Here is a 19,524-nt window from a genome sequence, read left to right on the forward strand (position 1 = left end):
GCAACCTACAGTCAATTTCCACCAAGCAGCAGTTTCAGGCTGGAAGAACGACTTCTCAAAGCTCATAGTCTTCTTTGCTTTTGTAGCTCATCAATACGCATCAATATTGATATCAGCAAAAAAAAAAAAAGAAAGAAGAAAAAAAAAAAACAACTCCTAACAGGAGGTTTTAGCTATGAAATACATTCATATGAAATTTTAGATGTATTAAACTATTTGGCAAGAGCTGTTTAGATCCATAACAGCAGATCACATATCTGTGGTCATGCGGAGGGAACTCCATGCCTTGGTGTGTCTTGGTGCCCATTACATCCTGAAAATAATCCCCCATTTGCTCGATTCTGACTCAGCTGCTGTTCAGATGCCGCACGCTTCATCCAGAGGGTTGGGCAATCAGCATGGACATTTGGCAACTCTGGATATGGAGAAAGGTTAAATATAAAAAAAGGCATGGCACAAAATGTCCCAATAAATCTGTTTGGGTAGAGGCATGGTTTAAACATGCTTGGATGTTTTGTGGAAAACTTAATGTTGCAGTTTTTCAGTAAAAATCAGGCTGGTAACAATTAAAATTTTAATCCTGACAAATGCTGGATTTTGTTTTGAAATCACAAAAAAATCACAGATTAAATCACATCTTAACTATTTAATTATTTTTCATTTTGAAACAAATTTTCAATTTTGTTACATTTAAGTCAGACGCTACCGTTTAAAAAGTTCCACATTATTATGCAAACAACGTTTTTCTCTGATTTTCTAAATATTAATGCAAATGACAGTCATAATATTTTTCAAGTCATCAACAGTTAGAGTATAATTCAGATGTTTTTGAACAAACTGCATAATGATAACTATTATTTAAAAAAAAAATAAAAACCTCAAAATGCACTTTTCCACATGTTCCACATTATTAAGCAGGCCACAGGTTTCAGTAATATGGGAAAGAAAAAGGATCTCTCTGCTGCTGAAAAGTGTCAAATAGTGTAATGCCTTGGACAAGGAATGAAAACATTCGATATTTCAGGAAAAATTAAGCATGATCATCGTACTGTGAAGAAATTTGTGTCTGATTCAGAGCACAGACGGGTTTGTACAGATAAAGACATAATGAGGAAGGTTTCTGACGGACAAATACATCAGATTAAGAGAACAGATGCTAAAATGCCATTACAAAGCAGCAAACAAGTATTTGAAGCTGCTGGTGCCTCTGGAGTCCCACCAACCTCAAGGTGTAGGATCCTCCAGAGGCTTGCAGTCATGTATAAACCTACTATTCAGCCACCCCTAACCAATGCTCACTAGCAGAAATGGTTGCAGTGGGCCCAGAAATACATGAAGACTCATTTTCAAACAGTCTTGTTGACTGATGAGTGCCATGCAACCCTGGATGGTCCAGATGGAGGAGTAGTGGATGGTTGGTGGATGGCCACCATGTCCCAGTGAGGCCGGGACGTCAACAAGGAGGGGGCGGAGTCATGTTTGGGCCGGAATCATGAGGAGAGAGCTGATAGGCCCCTTTAGGGTCCCTGAAGGTGTGAAAATGACCTCAGCAAAGTATATAGAGTTTCTGACTGACCACTTTCTTCCATGGTACAAAAAGATAATCGTGCCTTCTGTAGCAAAATTTTCTTCATGCATGACAATGCTCCATCTCATGCTGCAAAGAATCCCTCTGTGTCGTTGGCTGCTCTGGGCATAAAAGGAGAGAAACTCATGGTGTGGCCCCCATCCTCCGCTGACCTCAACCCTACTGAGAACCTTTGGAGCATCCTCAAGCTAAAGATCTATGAGGGTGGGAGGCAGGGTGGGATATTCTGACATCCTGCAAAAAAAATTCAAGCAGAAACTCTCCAAAAACTCACAAGTTCAATGGATGCAAGAATAGTGGAGGTGATATCAAAGAAGGGCTCCTATGTTAACATGGAACTTGTCCTGTTAAGATGTTTTTGATTGAAATAACTTTGATTTCAATAAATATGACCCCCTAATGCTGCAATTTCTACAAATGACCATTTTCAGTTCTTTACAACCTATAAAATGTTTTAAAAAGCTGTTGTGCTTAATAATATGGAACAGTGCATTTTGAGGTTTTTATTTTTTTTTTTTATAATTTTTGTCATTATGAAGTTTGTTCAAAAACATTTGAATTATGCTCTAATGGCTGATGACTTCAAAAATATTTTGACTGTCATTTGCATTAATATTTAGGAAAATCTGAGAAAAAAAAAAAAATATATATATATATATAAATATACGTGTGTATATATATATATATATATATATATATAAACTGTAATATCACACTGACATAAGTAGTCTGTCCCTTTGCAATAGCACTTGAAATGTAGCTCAGGTTCCTTCGTTTCTTTAAATCATTGCTGAGATGTTACTACACCTTGATTTAAGTCCATCTGTGATAAATTAAGTTGATTTGAGATCATTTCACATCTCTAAAGAAGACTTCACAGCTGACAATGCATATCAAAGCAAAAGCCAAGCCATGAGGTTAAAGGAACTGCCTACAGAGCTCAAAGACAGGATTGTTGCAGGGCACAGGTCTGGGGAAAGCTTCAAAAAGTTCTGCTATGCTCCTTTAAGAAGTGGTTGCCTGGCTAAACTGAGCAATTAGAGGAAAAAGACCTTAGAAGCTGATGGGCTCAGACTGAGCTCCAGAAATGCTGTGTGGAGATAGGACAAAGCTCCAGAGGGACAGACATCAGTACATCCCTTCTCTGATATGGGCTTATGGCTGAGTGGCTAGATGGAAGCTTCTCCTCAGTGCAAAACACATGAAAGCCCATTTGGCTTTTGTTTGGAGTTTTTTGCAAACCTCAACCAGGCTTTCGTGCGTTTTGCACTGAGGAGAGGCCTTAATCTAGCTACTCTGCCATAAACCAAGATTTATGAAGGGCTGCAGTGATAGTTAGGGTGCTTTCACATTAGGCCCAGTTGTTTTAAACTGCACTGCGGCACGATTCCTCCCCTTCCCCCCGCTGGCTTGCTTTCACACAAGCAACATCAAACCATGCCTGGGCCCACTTGTGCACTTTAATCAGTCTGAAACAGCAGGTGGCGGTATGCTCGTAGCTGGTTTACAACCCCGCCAAGGAGGAGAAAGAAGATAAAGCTACTATGGCAACCACTGGGGTCATGACCTGAGAGAAGATTGTTTTTGTTTTGACCCAGCAAAAAGTCCATCCTGCAGCCATGGATGATTTAAAATCACTTTTTAAGATGCCAGCAACTTTGGTCTTTGTATCTACACATCTACGTGCAGCTCAGAGGATTAAATGGGCTCGCAGCAGTTTTTGGGTTGACAGGAGACTTTTATTGCCTTTGCACCTCCTCTCACTGACTCCAACCTGTGTTCATCTGTAAGGTGAGTCACAAGAGGACAGAACTTTAGTTTCTTTGATGACATCATAAAGCTGATATGGTGCTCTGTCACTTATCTGGGCGCGGTTGCATTCACATCTCATCCAAACCGAGCCAGAGTCCACTTGAATGACGCCTGAGGTCGTTTTCACACCTGATAGTCCGAGGACTCGGTCCATTTTGGGACAGAAACAGCAACATTGTTGCACTTTCCTTTGGTTTGGTTCCCATTCACACTGTTCTCTTTGGTCAAACGGACCAAACCATCTGAACACCTACAACCTCTGCCTGTGAGGGGCACTGTCGCCACAAACAAACGACGACCAAGAAGAAGAAAAGGCGTAGAAGAAGACAAAACTCCTTCCGCCGGTCTTTTCTTCCACATAAACAATGAAAAAACACAGGATTTACGCTGTCTTGTGGTCTGCTTTTGCATTTTGGCATTATGAGCAGCCGGCAAGGTAGTGAACTGTCCAGCATGTCGTCCTTTACACTAGAAGAATAAATCAGCACGGACTACGACATGTTGCCATGGATACACAGACGCGAAGCGAGGTACCAACATGTATTTGAACATATTAAATCACATATAAATCTGTATATCATTACGGTTTATGCCTCTTCCTGCCTTTGGTTCACAAGTTGGTCTGCTTTGCTTTCACACCTCTAACAAACCGCACCAGGGTTCGTTAGGAAGTGGACCGAGAGCCCCTGTTTCAAGCGGACCAGAGTCCACTTGTTTGGTCCGCACCAGAGTTCGTGTGAGCTTTCACACCACTCAAAATGAACCAGACTATCCGGGGAAACAGACCAGAGTTCGTTTAAAGCGGACCAAACAGCTCTGGTGTGAATGCACCCTGAGACCACCGCCCCAAGTGGGCCCGGTGCCCGGGCGCGGTTCGTTTGCATTCACACTACCAAAACGAAACGGACTTTGGGCTCAAGTGGACTTGGATCTGGGACCAGGCCCCTTATGTGAAAGCACGCTTAGGATCCTGGAACTCAGTCCCATCTCCACACAGGGTCTCTGGATCTTATTCAGAGTGGCCAACAGGTTCTTCGTCTCCTCTCTTACTAAGGCCCTTCTCAGTGCGGCAGCAATTTTTTGTAGACTTCCCCATGTCTCTGAGTTGCAACAGTGCAACAACTTGAAACAATCCTGACTCTCATTCCTTGGCTATTGCTTGGATATGCATTGTCAGCTGTAAGGCCTTCTATAGAGAGGTGTGTGCCTTTCCAAATCATGTTCAATCAATTTAATTTACCACAGGTGGACTCCAGCCAAGGTATAGAAACACCTACACAACAATCCAGAGAAATAGGAGGAACTTGAACTGAATTCAAAGTGTTTTGGCAAAGGGTCTGAATACTTAACATATCAGGTTTCAGCCTAAAAAAAGGGGTCTGGGGTTTTAGTGACTCTTTACACAACATTAGCTGGCTGTGTCAGGTGGAAAACAGGAAAGACTCCTGTGCTATGGGCCAAGATGCTCAGTGTTGGGTGTCAATAGAGCCCTTCGGAACAAAACACACCACAGAAGTAGAAGAGTTACATAGAAACATGCTGATTTGAGTCTAAACCTACGTGTAGCGTTACTGCGGCTCCTAAGCTCTCTGATGTTAATGCTCTCTTTATGCAGCTACTCATCCATGGTATTGCTTGCAAGTAAGAAAGTGTTTCTGTGAGTGTGACTGCTACAAATCATGCAGAGAGAATAATGAGTCATTCAAAGTGAAATGAAGACTGAAGGGATGAGTCAACCTGCTGAAGGAGCCTCATAGTACCAAAAAAAATAAAGATTAGAGGAGGGGAGGGAGGATAAAAAAGCAGAGGTGTAGAGAGAGCATTTTAAATTTAGATTTGGAGAAGAAGAGAAGAAAATTTTAAAAAGACACCTTAAGGCTGGAGGAACAAAAGAGGGAAATATGGCAGAGAAACTGAAGAGAAAAATGATTTAAAGGCTTAAGAGGCTAAAGGAGAAAAATGAGGAAAACAGAGCCCATTAGAGAGGGGAAATGAAAAGAAGGAGAGGGGAATTCATGAGGCAGCGGTCAGTAATTGTGGGGTTCAGGAGTCAATTCACATTCCTGCAGAGTGAGGATAGAGAGTAAAGGCTGCCAGTAGAGTACTTAAGGCACAGAAACACCCTGAGATCCTCTTCAGTGAGATAAGGGGAGCAGATGCTTCCTTTAGGGTTCTCTAAAGTGGTATATTAGTATGCTGATTATAAAGACTAGTCTAACAATGGAATCACAACTGGATTAATTTGATTATTTAGCCTTCACTATGGAATTCAGGATGTAACTGTATGCTCAACTCACTATACTGTGTGATCCATATCATCATACTTGGATCACAGTACTACTTCATATATTTTTCAATGACTTCTGGGGGATTCCAAGGTGTTCACAGGCCAGATGGGATGTGGAAGCTTTCCAGTGCTTTCTGGGTCTGCCCCAGGGTCTCCTCCCAGTTGGATGTCCTGGATGTCCTCTACAGGAAGGTCACCAGGACCATTTACTCAGGTTAAAGTAATTAACTACCTTTTGTTGAACTTGTACTTTTAAGTACTACGTTTGCACAAGCATTTTTGGGAGAAGTATTTTACTTCATAAAAGATAAACACTAAAAGCCAAAATGAGGAGGTCTAAGCTTTCTGCCAACAACAAGAAAGTGGTTACAAGTTTGACTTCCACACATGATGAACATGATGGACGGTAGCAAATAATGAGAGAATGATCGCTTATTTCATCCTGTTCATTTCACTTAAGGTTAAATAACACATTATAATAATCAGCCTTGTTGGAGATCCATATTCTGTTTTTATATTGCACATTAAATAAAGATGATATTTCACCCTGAAAATCTCTTGGGGATCACAAGTGACTATTCAATACTCAGTACTCTAAATTAACTTTCAATTACTTACCCTTTTACTTGAGTAGATCTATAGCGCAGTACTTTTACTTCTACCATTAGCCACAGTATCTGTAATGTTATTTGAGTACAATAGTCAGGCACTTTTTCCACCTCTTCTTCCAGCGTACCACTGTACTAGATAATAAAGTGCCCTCTTTAGTGCCCTTTGAGTTGACAAGAATTGACCAAAGTCTCAAATTTGGTTCCCTCTATGTGAACAGAATTTGACAAACTTGCTTCTTTGATGGCCTTTCTGTGGATAAAATGAGACAAACTGCCCTCAGTGGTGCCTTCAGAGTGGATACAATATTACAGATCACCCTCTTTGATGACCTTCAAGTGAACAAAATTTGGAAAATCAGCCTATTTGGTGGTCTCTAAGGTGATACGATTTCACAAACTGACATCAGTGGTGCCCTCTATGTGGACAAAATTTGAGAAACTGCCTGCTTTGGTGCTCTCTATGAGAACAAAATTGGACAAATTTCCATCTTCAGTGCCAATTGTGTGGACAAATTTGGAAAATTACCCTCATGGGTGGTCTCTAAGTGGATACAATTTTACAAATTGACGTCAGTGGCCTTTAGGTGGACAAAGTTTGACAAATTGCCTGCTTTGGTGCTATGTGGACAAAATTGGACAAATTTCCACATTTGGTGCCTTTTGTGTGGACAAAATTTGGAAAATGACCCCTGTTGGTGCCCTTTATGTGGACAAAATTAGACAAATTGTCCTGTTTGATGCTCTCCATGTGAACAAACATTGGCTCAGTGCACTTCAAGTGGACAAAATCTGACAAAGTGTTCTTTTTAGAGCCATCTATGTGGACAAAATTTGGCTTATGGTCCTATAGGTGGATATTTGACAAAGTGTCTCTCGGCTGCCTTTAAATGGACAATATATGATAAAGCACCCTCCATGCTGCCCGTCCAGTGGACAAGAAATGACCAGGTACCCTCCAGGATTGTCTTTAAGTGGGCAGAGGGTCTAGGAGGAGGAAACCACATGTCCAACAGTGGAGAAAATGCTAAGCTCCTTGGGTTAAAGTTAATGGTTAAATGGGTTGCAATTCCTCATCTAGTGTAGTAGGTATAATCATAATAAAAATAGGTTAAATCATAACCAGGATTTCTCACGATGATTGTAAATGTGTGACAACTGTTTGAACTATGGTACCCCATTGCATGCAGCTAGTGCCATTCTGCTTCTCAAAAATCCTGAGTCCACCACTGGTATACATGTGACACATTGTTCACATGTGAAGACTTGTAGAATTGCATCTTGCATCCACGTTGCACTGCTTTTTACCAAGCCCAAAATATACTTCTGTCGTTTTATTTACATATGCACCAAATAAAGTTAAGTTTCTTAAACTTTGGAGGTGCAATTGATCACATTTTTCATAAAAAGATGAACCCTGAAATTTTTCCCTCATAAAGCATCAGCATGGCAGGAGCTGAAAGGGGAACACAGGAAAGAAAATTCAGAAAACTTCATCACTAGCAGAAGGGATGATAGCATTTATATCACTGGACCAGTGAGCAACCACTTTCCCTCAGACATGTAATGATTCTGATTCATACACTTTTTTTGTTTACCTGTATGCTTGTCAATGATATTACTCTCATAAAAGTTTCAGTCTAGGTTTCTCGATCTGCCATCTTGGATTTCCACTGTCTTTTTTACATCATGGCTTACCTTGAGAGCCCCCATCACAAGCCCTCTCTCTCACAGCAACAAACACTTCTAGAAATTTATATGTGTAAATATAGCTCCTGTATCTATGTAGACCAGCGTGCATGCACCGAACACACCGGATGAAGTGTGACGTTTGTGTGATAGAAATAAACAGATAAAAATACTGAGCGGTCAAACTGTTGCCATGTAAAATGCCACTTTAAGTATACAGCTGAGTCACTCTTTGACTACTCCTTTTTTTCTGGATCTGCCTCTTTCTCTGCAGCTGTCTTCATTTCTCTGTTTCTGCCACGTTAATATCCGTCTCCATCTTTGAATCCTGGCAGTGTGTCTTTTTTATCTCTTTATATTCAACACTCTTTCTCTTCTCACTCTCAGCTCTGTCCACTTTTCTCCTCCTTGGTTTCATTCTTCTTTCCCGTTATCTTCAAAGTGTAATGTAATCTTTCTCTTCCATCACTTTAACTTCCATCTCCTTTATTCGTATCCTCTTCATCCTTGTCATTCCTCTGCTCTTTTGTCTCATCAGTTCATCCTGATCCAGATATTTTGTTCTGCAGTCTTTGACTTCTCGTCTCCTGACCTGCCAGCAGCCTCATCCTTTTTCTCCTGTAATCCCAGTTGCCACTCATTCTTTTCCCTCCTCCCTCTCTCTTTTCTCTCTGTCTTTTAGTCTAGATTTGACTCTAATTTGGGCTGACATGTACCTCACTACACTAATCCTTATAGATGGCACTGATAACTTAAATTAGAGCCCCAGAATTATTGAGAATGACTGACTTCAGCGACGGCTACGAAACAGTGAAACTTGTTTTGTAAAGATCAAATATTCCTTTTGAAACCTAAGAGGAATGTTGTCCCATTCTTGTCTGATATAAGCTTCTAGCTGCTCAACAGTTCTGGGTCTCCTTGGCTGGATTATTCATTTACGATGAGTCAAGTGTTTCCTATTGGTGAAAGATCTGGACTGCAGTCAGGCTGGTTCAGGCTGGACTCTTCTACTGTGAAGCCATGCTGTTGGGATGGATGTGGCATGTGGTTTAGCATTGTTTAGCTGAAATATGCAAGACTTTCCCTGAAAGACTTTGTCTGGATTGGAGTCTATGTTGCTCTAAAACCTCTAAATTCTTTCCAGCATTGATAGTCCCTCTCAGGACATGTAAGCTGCCCACATCATAGGCACTGAAGTAACCCCATACCATCAGAGATGCAGGCTTTTGAACTGTGCACTGATAACAAGCTGGATGGTCTGTCTCCTCTTTAGTCCACAGGACACAGCCATTATGGTTTCCAAAAAAGAATTTCACATCTGTATTCAACTAACCACAGAACAGTTATCCATTTTGCCTCTATTTTAAACGAGCTTTGGCCCAGAGAAGACAGCAGCGTTTCTGTATCGTGTTCACATATGGCTTCTTCTTTGCATGTTACAGCTTTAACTTCTATTCATGGATGGCACAGCAAACTGTTTTGACGGACAATGATTTCTCAAAGTATTTCTGAGTCCCTTACAGTGATTTTCAGAACTATTTTAAATTTTAGTCTTAGTTTTAGTCTTTAAATGAAATGCATTTTAGTTTAAGTCACATTTTAGTCATTTAAATCCTTTTTAGTTTTAGTCTAGTTTTAGTCCATAAAAAGTCCTCACATTTTAGTCTTTACTTTTAGTCCAAACATTTATTTTCTTGCCTAAATCTGGTACCAAATCATGGTAGTGTGTCTAATGTACTCTTCCAAACCTGGGGCCCCTGCTTTCTATAGCTGAGAGGCAGAATAGCTACAGCTGCATTTTTTTTTGACAGATTTACCCACAGTGGAAAAATATATAAGCTGTTGAATGTCTGACGAAAACTACATTACATTTTAGTCTAGTTTAAGTCATCTTGATGAAAACTAAACTTAGTTTCGGTCAGTTTTAGTCATCATAGATCTATCTTTTGCTAGTTTTAGTCTATTTCTTTGTCACGGAAAAAAGTCAAGTTTTAGTGGATGTAAATAACACTGCCTCAAAGAGATTTCTCTAGATTCGCAGAATCTTTTGATATGATGGACTGTTGATGCTGCAATATTTAACCCTTAGATTGTGTTCGGGTCAAATTTGACCCGTTTTCAAGTTTAGGTATGTAAAAAGTACCATTTGCTTTTTTGTACTGGAACGAGGCTTCATCTAATCCTCAGACACAACTATTTTAACACAACAAAAGAAATTTCCACTATTTTAGAAAATTTTGAAGGCCTCAAAAAAATAAAGTGACATTCGTGGTGTTACGGGTCAAACATGACCCAGCAGAGAATACTGCCTGTTGCATGCATCACTTAAAAGCTGTGGGTTGCTCTGTGGATCAAATATGGCTCAATTTGCCTCAAAACACACACACACACACACACACACACACACCCGGCACACCTTCATATAGACACGCACACCTTCAAACAGACACACACACCTTCATTCAGACACATACCCCTTCATATAGACACACACCTTTATACAGACACCCACACTTTCAAACAGACACACATATCTTCATAAAGACACACACACCTTCACACAGACACACAATTTCAAGCAGACACACACATCTTCATAAAGACACATACACCTTCATACAGACACACATACACCTTCACACAGACACACACACCTTCATATAGATACACACGATATACTTACCCATTATCTTCACTGTAGGAAATAAAATAAGTGAATTTAAACAGTTTTTTAATTGAAAACGAGTGATATACAGTCACTAGAAAAAGTATGTGAACCCTTTGAGATTTCTTGGATTTCTGCATAAATTGGTCATCAAATGTGTTCTGATCTTCATCTAATTCACAACAATAGACAAACACAGTCTGCTTAAACTAATACTGCACAAAAAATGATATGTTTTCATGTTTTTATTGAACAAAACATGTAAACATTCACAGTGCAGGGTGGAAAAAGTATGTGAACCCCTAGGCTAATGACTGGTTGACCCTCCTTTGGCAGCAATAACCTCAACCAAACCTTTCCTGTAGTTGCAGATCAGACCTGCACAATGGTCAGGAGGAATTTGGGACCATTCCTCTTTACAAAACTGTTTCATTTCAGCAATATTATTCGGATTTCTGGTGTGCATCGCTCTCTTGAGGTCATGCCACAGCATTTCAATCTGGTGTAGGTCAGGTCTCTGACTGGGCCTCTCCAGAAGGCGTATTTTCTTCTGTTGAAGCCATTCTGTTGTTGATTTACTTCTGTGCTTTGGGTCGTTGTCCTGTTGCCTAACCCATCCTCTGCTGATCTTCAGTTGGTGGACAGATGGTTTTAAGTTTTCCTGTAAAATATATTGATAAAATTGGGAATTCATTTTTCCATCAATGACAGCAATCCGTCCAGGCCCTGAGGCAGCAAAGCAGCCCCAAACCATGATGGCCCCTCCACCATATTTCACAGTTGGGATGAGGTTTTAATGTTGGTGTGCTGTGCCTTTTATTCTCCACACATAGGGTTGTGTGTTCCTTCCAAACAACTCAATTTTGGTTTCATCTATGGACAGAATATTTTGCCAGCAGTGCTGTGGAACATCCAGGCGCTCTTTTGTAAACTTCAAATGTGCAGTAATGTGTTTTTTGGACAGCAGTGGCTTCCTCCGTGGTGTCCTCCCATGAACTCCATTCTTGTTTAATGTTTTACTTATTGTAGATTTGTCAACACAAATGTTAGCATGTGCCAGAGATTTCTATAAGTCTTTAGCTGATACTCTAGGATTCTTCTTCACCTCATTGAGCATTCTGCGCTGTGCTCTTGCAGTCATCTTTACAGGATGACCACGCCTAGGGTGAGTAGCAAAAGTGCTGAACCTTCTCCATTTGTAGACAGTCTGTCTTACCGTGGACACATGAACATCAAGGCTTTTAGAGATACTTTTGTAACCCTTTCCAGCTTCATGCAAGTCAACAATTTTTGATCGTAGGTCTTCTGAGAGCTCTTTTGTGCCAGGTATGGTTCACATCAGGCAATGCTTCTTGAGAAGACAAACTCAAAACTGGTGTGTGTTTTTATAGGGCAGGGCAGCTTTAACCAACACATCCAATCTCATCACATTGATTGGACTCCAGGTTGGCTGACTCCTGGCTCCAATTAGCTCTTGGAGAAGTCATTAGCCTAGGGGTTCACATACTTTTTCCACCCTGCATTGTGAATGTTTACATGTTTTGTTCAATAAAAACATGAAAACATATCATTTTTTGTGCAGTATTAGTTTAAGCAGACTGTGTTTGTTTATTGTTGTGAATTAGATGAAGATCGGAGCACATTTGATGACTAATTTATGCAGAAATCCAAGAAATCCCAAAGGGTTCACATACTTTTTCTAGCAACTGTACTGTAAGAGAAAAGGTCTATTTAGCCAAAAGAATAACATTTTAAAAAGTTTTTATATGGATATGAATACAAACTAATCAGTTATGAGATGAAAAACAATATTGGATGATAACTATTGTTTTTTAAGTATTTTCAAGCTGAGTTAAATCATGGGTCAAATTTGACTCACTGACACTAAAGATGTGGGCAGCTTTCTAACACATTACAAGGGTTAAAGTTTTTGCAATTTACGTTGAGGAACTTTTTTCTGAAATTGTGATGAACCTCTGCCAATCTTATCTCCCAAGAGACCCTGCCTCTTTAAAATGCTCCTTTCATACCAAGTCACATAACCACCCTGTTGCCAATTACCTATTAAGTTTCAAAATGCTCCCCCAGACCTCTTTTGTGAGCACCACTTTCTTTTCCAGCCTTTTTTTGCCCTGCCCTACTTTTTAAAGAATGTGTTGCTGCCGCCAAATTCAAACTGAGCTTATTATGAAGTGGTAAAATGTCTAAGATTCAGCATCTGATATTGTTTATGTTCTGCTGCGAATGAAATGTGGTTTTATGAGAGTTGCAAATCATTGCATTCTGCTTTATTTATGTTTAACACACTGCCCCAACTTTTTTGGAATTTGGGTTGTAATTTGTAGGAATCCACTCAAACTGAACATTTCTCTGCTGAAGACTTGAGAAAAACAGCAGTTAAATGTAACCTTGAAAACCAATAAAAACTCCAAACTGTCCTACTCCCAGTATACTAGATTTGTTTTCTCACTGGCAAACATTAGTCGTTGACACACCTGGTTTAGCATGCTATTACTCTTTGTTCCTTTGATCCTGTCAGGCCATTGGGCAAACAGGAAATACTGCAATAATGAAGGCTACCTGCACCTCTGCAGATGAGGTCAAATAGTTACAGAGAAAATAAGGGAAGTTTAACTGAATTGTTTCAGGGCAAATGTTTTATTGAGGAATTAATCATCTTAAGGACTGTCCAACTGTGAGACTGGGAACTGTGTTTCCATGGTGATGCATTCCACTTCCCAAAACAAGAGGTCATATCCCACTGGGTGATGTCACTGAAGACTGTTTTCCCTCCAGAGGCCCCTTCAGTGTGTCAGTGTAGGACCAGCAAGTCTGCTGGAGGAAAAGCTAAAAAATACAGATGTCTCTGTGCTGGTTTTCATCCAGACTATAATCTCAGGGTTTATCTGTGAAAATGAGCCAGGCTGGATGTCTGTGTTCAATTCAAGGCCACTTTTAGGGGCTCTCAGGTAAATGTAGCCACAGGTCAGTGCAATAACAAAAATATCTGTTAGACCAGACACACAGCTGAAAGACAACTCGCATCATACCAGTGAATTGGTTATTTGCCAACAATGAACAGGCCAGTCATCATAATCTGGATATTCAAGGTGTACGTGTTGACTTTGGGTGGAGCATTAACGACTGTTCGTAGAGATTTATTAAGAACTCCCAGAGAGATAAAGTCAATGAAGAAGAAAGTCGAATTTGGTGTTTTGTAATTAGAGAGCAGGCGATTTACGGAAGAAAGCCTTAAACATGGGGAATTAGCTCATGCCTCTCACTGTGCAAGGGCACTGTGTTTGCCAACCAAAATTTCAAATATGGCAAACATCAGAAGCATCTGATGGGCAAAAATGCTGGAGCTGATGTTTAGCATGGCTTCAAAATCTGTCGTGTGACACATAAATTGAGTGAGAACCTCAGTTCACAATCGATGTCCAGCCTCATGCCATAGTCTAATGTCTGACCAGATCGTACTTGTTGAATCGGATAAATCGATAAAGTATTTTGCCATTACGTGTTAGTTAGCTTAAATTGTATGGCCTCTGCTGTGCATTTTGTGCTAATACGAGCCCAGCACTCTGCATGTGTGTGTGTGTATTAGAGAAACACTCCATCCTCCTCTGCCATCTTTACCCTCTGATTGATGAATGATGGACACCAGCCAGGCACACGTACAGGCACAGCACTGAGAGACAGACTGACCAATGAGCTGATGGACAGACGGCAGGAGCCAATCAGAAGTCTGGATCAAAAACAGCCTTTAACAAACCATTGAACCCTAACCCTAATGCCTTCTCATCCCAGATGTACAAGTTACACCATGATGTAAAATAAATAGAGCTTCAGTCGATTTGTTACACAGACATCCAAACATGTTAACATGGACAAAATAGTTACCCTTCTGTTAAAAGAAGAAAAAAAAAACAATGGTCACTGAAATAATTTGAAATTGACAAAAGTAATAATGAATAAAAATTTACTGATAACTAACTAGTAAAAATCAGACATTGCTTTTGAATTGTGGTTCAACAGAATCATAAGAAAAACCCACTCTCACTGAGACTTGTGCACCTGTCCACAGGTATTTTGGCCTACTCCTCATGAGCAAACTGCTCCAGCTGTCTCAGGTTTGAAGGGTTCCTTCTCCAGACTGCATGTTTCAGCTCGTTCCACAGATGTTCAAAAGCATTGACAGCATTGATAGCACTGCTGGACAATATAACACCTGCTGCAAAGAATTACACCTGCTGGACAATATTACACCTGCTGCAAAATACTACAATGGCTGCAAAAAATATTACACCTGCTACAAAATATTACAATGGCTGCAAAAAATATTACACCTGCTGCAAAATATTACAACTGCAACCAAAAATTACACCTGCAGCAAAGAATTACACTTCCTGGACAATATTACACCTGCTGCAATATTTTACACCTGCTGCAAAATATAGCAACTGCTGCAAACTGTTACACCTACTGCAACATATTATTCCTGTTGCAAAATATTACACCTGCTGCAAAAATTTTGCACCTGCTGCAAAAATATTACACCTTCTGCAAAAATTTTGCACCTGCTGCAAAAATATTACACCTGCTGCAAAAATTTTGCACCTGTTGCAAGATATTTTACCTGTTGCAAAATATTACACCTGTTGCAAAATATTACAACTGTTGCAAGATATTTTACCTGTTGCAAAATATTACACCTGTTGCAAAATATTTCAACTGCTGCAAAATATTACACCTGCTACAACATGTTATTCCTGCTGCAAAATATTACACCTGCTGCAAAATATTATGCCTAATGTAAAAACATTATCCTTGCTACAAAATATTATACCTGCTGAAAAAAATTACACCTGTTGCAAAATATTTCACTTGCTGTAAAAATATTACACCTGCTGCAAAATATTACACCTTCTGCAACATCTTATTCCTGTTGCAAAATATTTCAACTGCTGTAAAAATATTGCACCTGTTGCAACATTTTTCACCTGCTGTAAAAATATTACACCTGCTGCAAAATATTGCACCTGCTGCAAAATATTACACCTTCTGCAACATCTTATTCCTGTTGCAAAATATTTCACCTGCTGTAAAAATATTGCACCTGCTGCAAAATATTACACCTGCTGCAAAATATTACACCTGCTGCAACATCTTATTCCTGCTGCAAAATATTACACCTGTTGCAAAATATTTTAACTGTTGCAAAATATTTACACCTGTTGCAAAATATTTCAACTGCTGCAAAACATTACACCTGCTACAACATCTTATTCCTGCTGCAAAATATTTCACACGCTGTAAAAACATTACACCTGCTATAAAATATTACACCTGCTGCAAAATATTATGCCTGATGTGAAAACATTATCCTTGCTACAAAATATTATACCTGCTGAAAAAAATTACACTTCTTGCAAAATACTTTGCCTGCTGCAAAATATTACACCTGCTGTAACATCTTTTTCCTGCTGCAATATATTTTACCTGTTGCAAAACATTACATCTGCTGCAACATCTTATTCCTGTTGCAAAATATTTCACATGCTGCAAAATATTTCCCCTTTTGCAAAATATCACACCTGTTTCTAAATATAACACCTGCTGCAAAATATTAAACCTGTTGCAAAATATCATACCTGTTGCAAAAATAATACACCTGTCTCAAAAGATTATACCTGTTGCAAAATGTTACACCTGTTTCTAAATATTACACCTATTGCTAAATATTACACCTGCTGCAAAAATATTACACCTGTTTCTAAATATTACACCTGTTGCAAAATATCACACCTGTTTCTAAATATTTCACCTGCTGCAAAATATTACACCTGCTGCAAAATACTATAACTGTTGCAAAATATTATACCTGTTGCAAAATGTTACACCTGTTTCTAAATATTACACCTATTGCTAAATATTTCACCTGTTTCTAAATATTACACTTATTGCTAAATATTACACCCGCTGCAAAATATTATACCTGTAGCTAAATATTACACCAGCTGCAAAAATTTTGCAGCTGGTGCAAAAATAAAACACCTGCTGCAAATATAACACCTGTTTCTAAATATTACACCTGCTGCAAAATATTATAACAGTTGCAAAATATTTCACCTGCTGCAAAATATTAAACCTGCAGCAAAATATTATACCTGCTGTAAAATATTACACCTGTTGCAAAATATTACACCTGCTGCAAAATATTACAACTGTTGGAAAATATTACATCCCCTGCAAAATATTATACCTGTTGCTAAATATTACACCTGCTGCAAAAATATAACACCTGTTGCAAAAATATTACACCTGCTGCAAAAATAATAAACATGCTGCAACATATTGTTCTTTCTGCAAAATATTACACCTGTTGCAGAACTATTACACCTGCTGCAACAATATTACACCTGTTGCAAAAATATTACATCTGCAGCAAAATATTATTCCTGCTGCAAAATATCACACCTGGTTTAAAATATTACACCTGCTGCAACATGTTATTCCTGCTGCTAAATATAGCACCTGCTTCAAAAATATTACACCTGTTGCAAAAATATTACATCTGCAGCAACATATTATTCCTGTTGCAAAATATCACACCTGGTTAAAAATATTACACCTGCTGCAACATGTTATTCCTGCAGCAAAATATTACACATGCTGCATTAATTACAACTACCACAACATATTATGCCTGCTGCAAGACATTACACCTGCTGCAAAATATAATACCTGCTTCAAAAATATTACACTTGCTGCAAGATCTTTTACCTGCTACAAAAAAAAACCCTTTGATAAAAATATTACAACTGCTACAAATTATTACACCTGCTGCAAAATATTATACCTACTGCAAAACATTACAACTGCATCAAAATATTAAACCTACTGCAAAATATTACACCTGCTGCAAAATATTACGCCTTCTGCAAAATATTACAACTGCTGCAAAATAATACACATACTTTAAAATATTTCACCTGCCACAAAAACATTACCCTTGCTACAAAATATTACACTTGCTGCAAAAATAATACATGTGCTGCAACATATTATTCCTGCTGCAAAATACTACTACTGCTGCAAAAATATTACACCTTCTGGACAATATTATGCCTAGTGCAAAATATTTTACCTGCTAAAAACAAACTTTACACTTGCTACAAAATGTTATACCTACTGCAAAATATTACAACTGCTGCAAAATAATACACATGCTTCAAAATATTTCACCTGCCACAAAAACATTACCCTTGCTACAAAATATTACACCTGCTGCCAAATATTATACCTGCTTCAAAAAATTATACCTGCTGCAAAATGTTATCCCTGCTGAAAAATATACTCCTGCCGCAAAACACGTTCCCTTTACTACAAAATTTTACACCTGCTGCAAAATATAATATTACAACTTCTTCAAAATATTATGACTGCTGTAAAATATTATACCTGCTGCAACATATCATGCCTGCTGCAAGATATTACACCTGCTGCAAAATACTACTACTGCTGCAAAAATATTACAACTTCTGGACAATATTATGTCTAGTGCAAAATATTTCACCTGCTACAAAAAAAACAATTCCCTTAATACAAAATATTACACCTGCTGCAAAATATAATATTACAACTTCTTCCAAATATTATGACTGCTGCAAATTATTACACCTTCTGCAAAATATATTGCCTGATGCAAAACATTACACCTGCTATAAAATGTTACACCTACTGCAAAATATATTACAACTTCTTCAAAATATTACAACTGCTGCAAAATATTGCACCTGTTGCAAAATATAATACCTGCTACAAAATATAACACCTGCTGCAACAACATCACATCTACAGCAAAAATTTACACCTGCTGCAACAATATTTACCCCCTCTGCTTTAAAATACTACATCAGCTGCAAAACATTTAACCAACTGCAAAGTATGGAAGCTGCTGTGAAATTAGCTTCTATAAAACTAATGACCAGCTGTGAAATATAACAGGCCCTCTGAAATAAAAAAAATTACAGCTTCTGTGCAATAATTCACCTTCTGAAAAATATTACATCTTTAACAAAATATTAAAGCTGCTGCAAAATAACTATATGTATTATTGTTCATACTCCACTTTAAAACATTTCGGGTAAGGGAATGGAACTTTACTACACTCTTAACTGATGTTGGTTATTTCTACTCAAAAGTCTGTTGGAAAGTTGACTTGAACCATTATAGTTTTTGCACATGGTTAAAAGTTGAGTTGACCTTCTAGGCGACTGCACAACAGGGGTTACTGTGTGACATATTAAGAACTTTTAAAAGAAATTCATAATACACTTCCCAGGGGCTTAATGGGAAACTCTGCTCATATATCCCCTAACTTGAATTAGCAATAGGTGGCGCTTGGATCAACTGACTCTCAGAGTTGGACTAACATGAATGGACCAACACTGTCAGATAGCTCAAACACTGACGACTGTTCCACTTCATGGGTTAAAATCACACTCTGGGACTTAAAATTAACACCAAGTTTAACCCTTAAATATCAACACTCCAGATTTGGCTCTCCAGGTATTAAGAGTCTATAAGAGAATATGACATCCAGCTCCTTCAATTAAACACTAACTCTTTTAGAGGATTGTCTCTCTTGGTGTTGAATTGCACTTCAAAAGAGTTACATGACTCTATATTCCAATTGTCAACTTTAACTCTGAAAATCTAACACTGTTAATTTTCTGTGTAATCTTTACCATCCTAAAAGATTCACACATTTTGGGGGCTTTAGCCCTGTAAGCCACCACCTGGCTCCGCCTCTGCTACTTCTGTCATTCTGTCAATCATTTTGTATAAGTATGTTGTTTCATCTATATAT

This window comes from Cheilinus undulatus, linkage group 6, assembly GCF_018320785.1.
Source record: "Cheilinus undulatus linkage group 6, ASM1832078v1, whole genome shotgun sequence".
Classification (NCBI taxonomy): domain Eukaryota; kingdom Metazoa; phylum Chordata; class Actinopteri; order Labriformes; family Labridae; genus Cheilinus; species Cheilinus undulatus.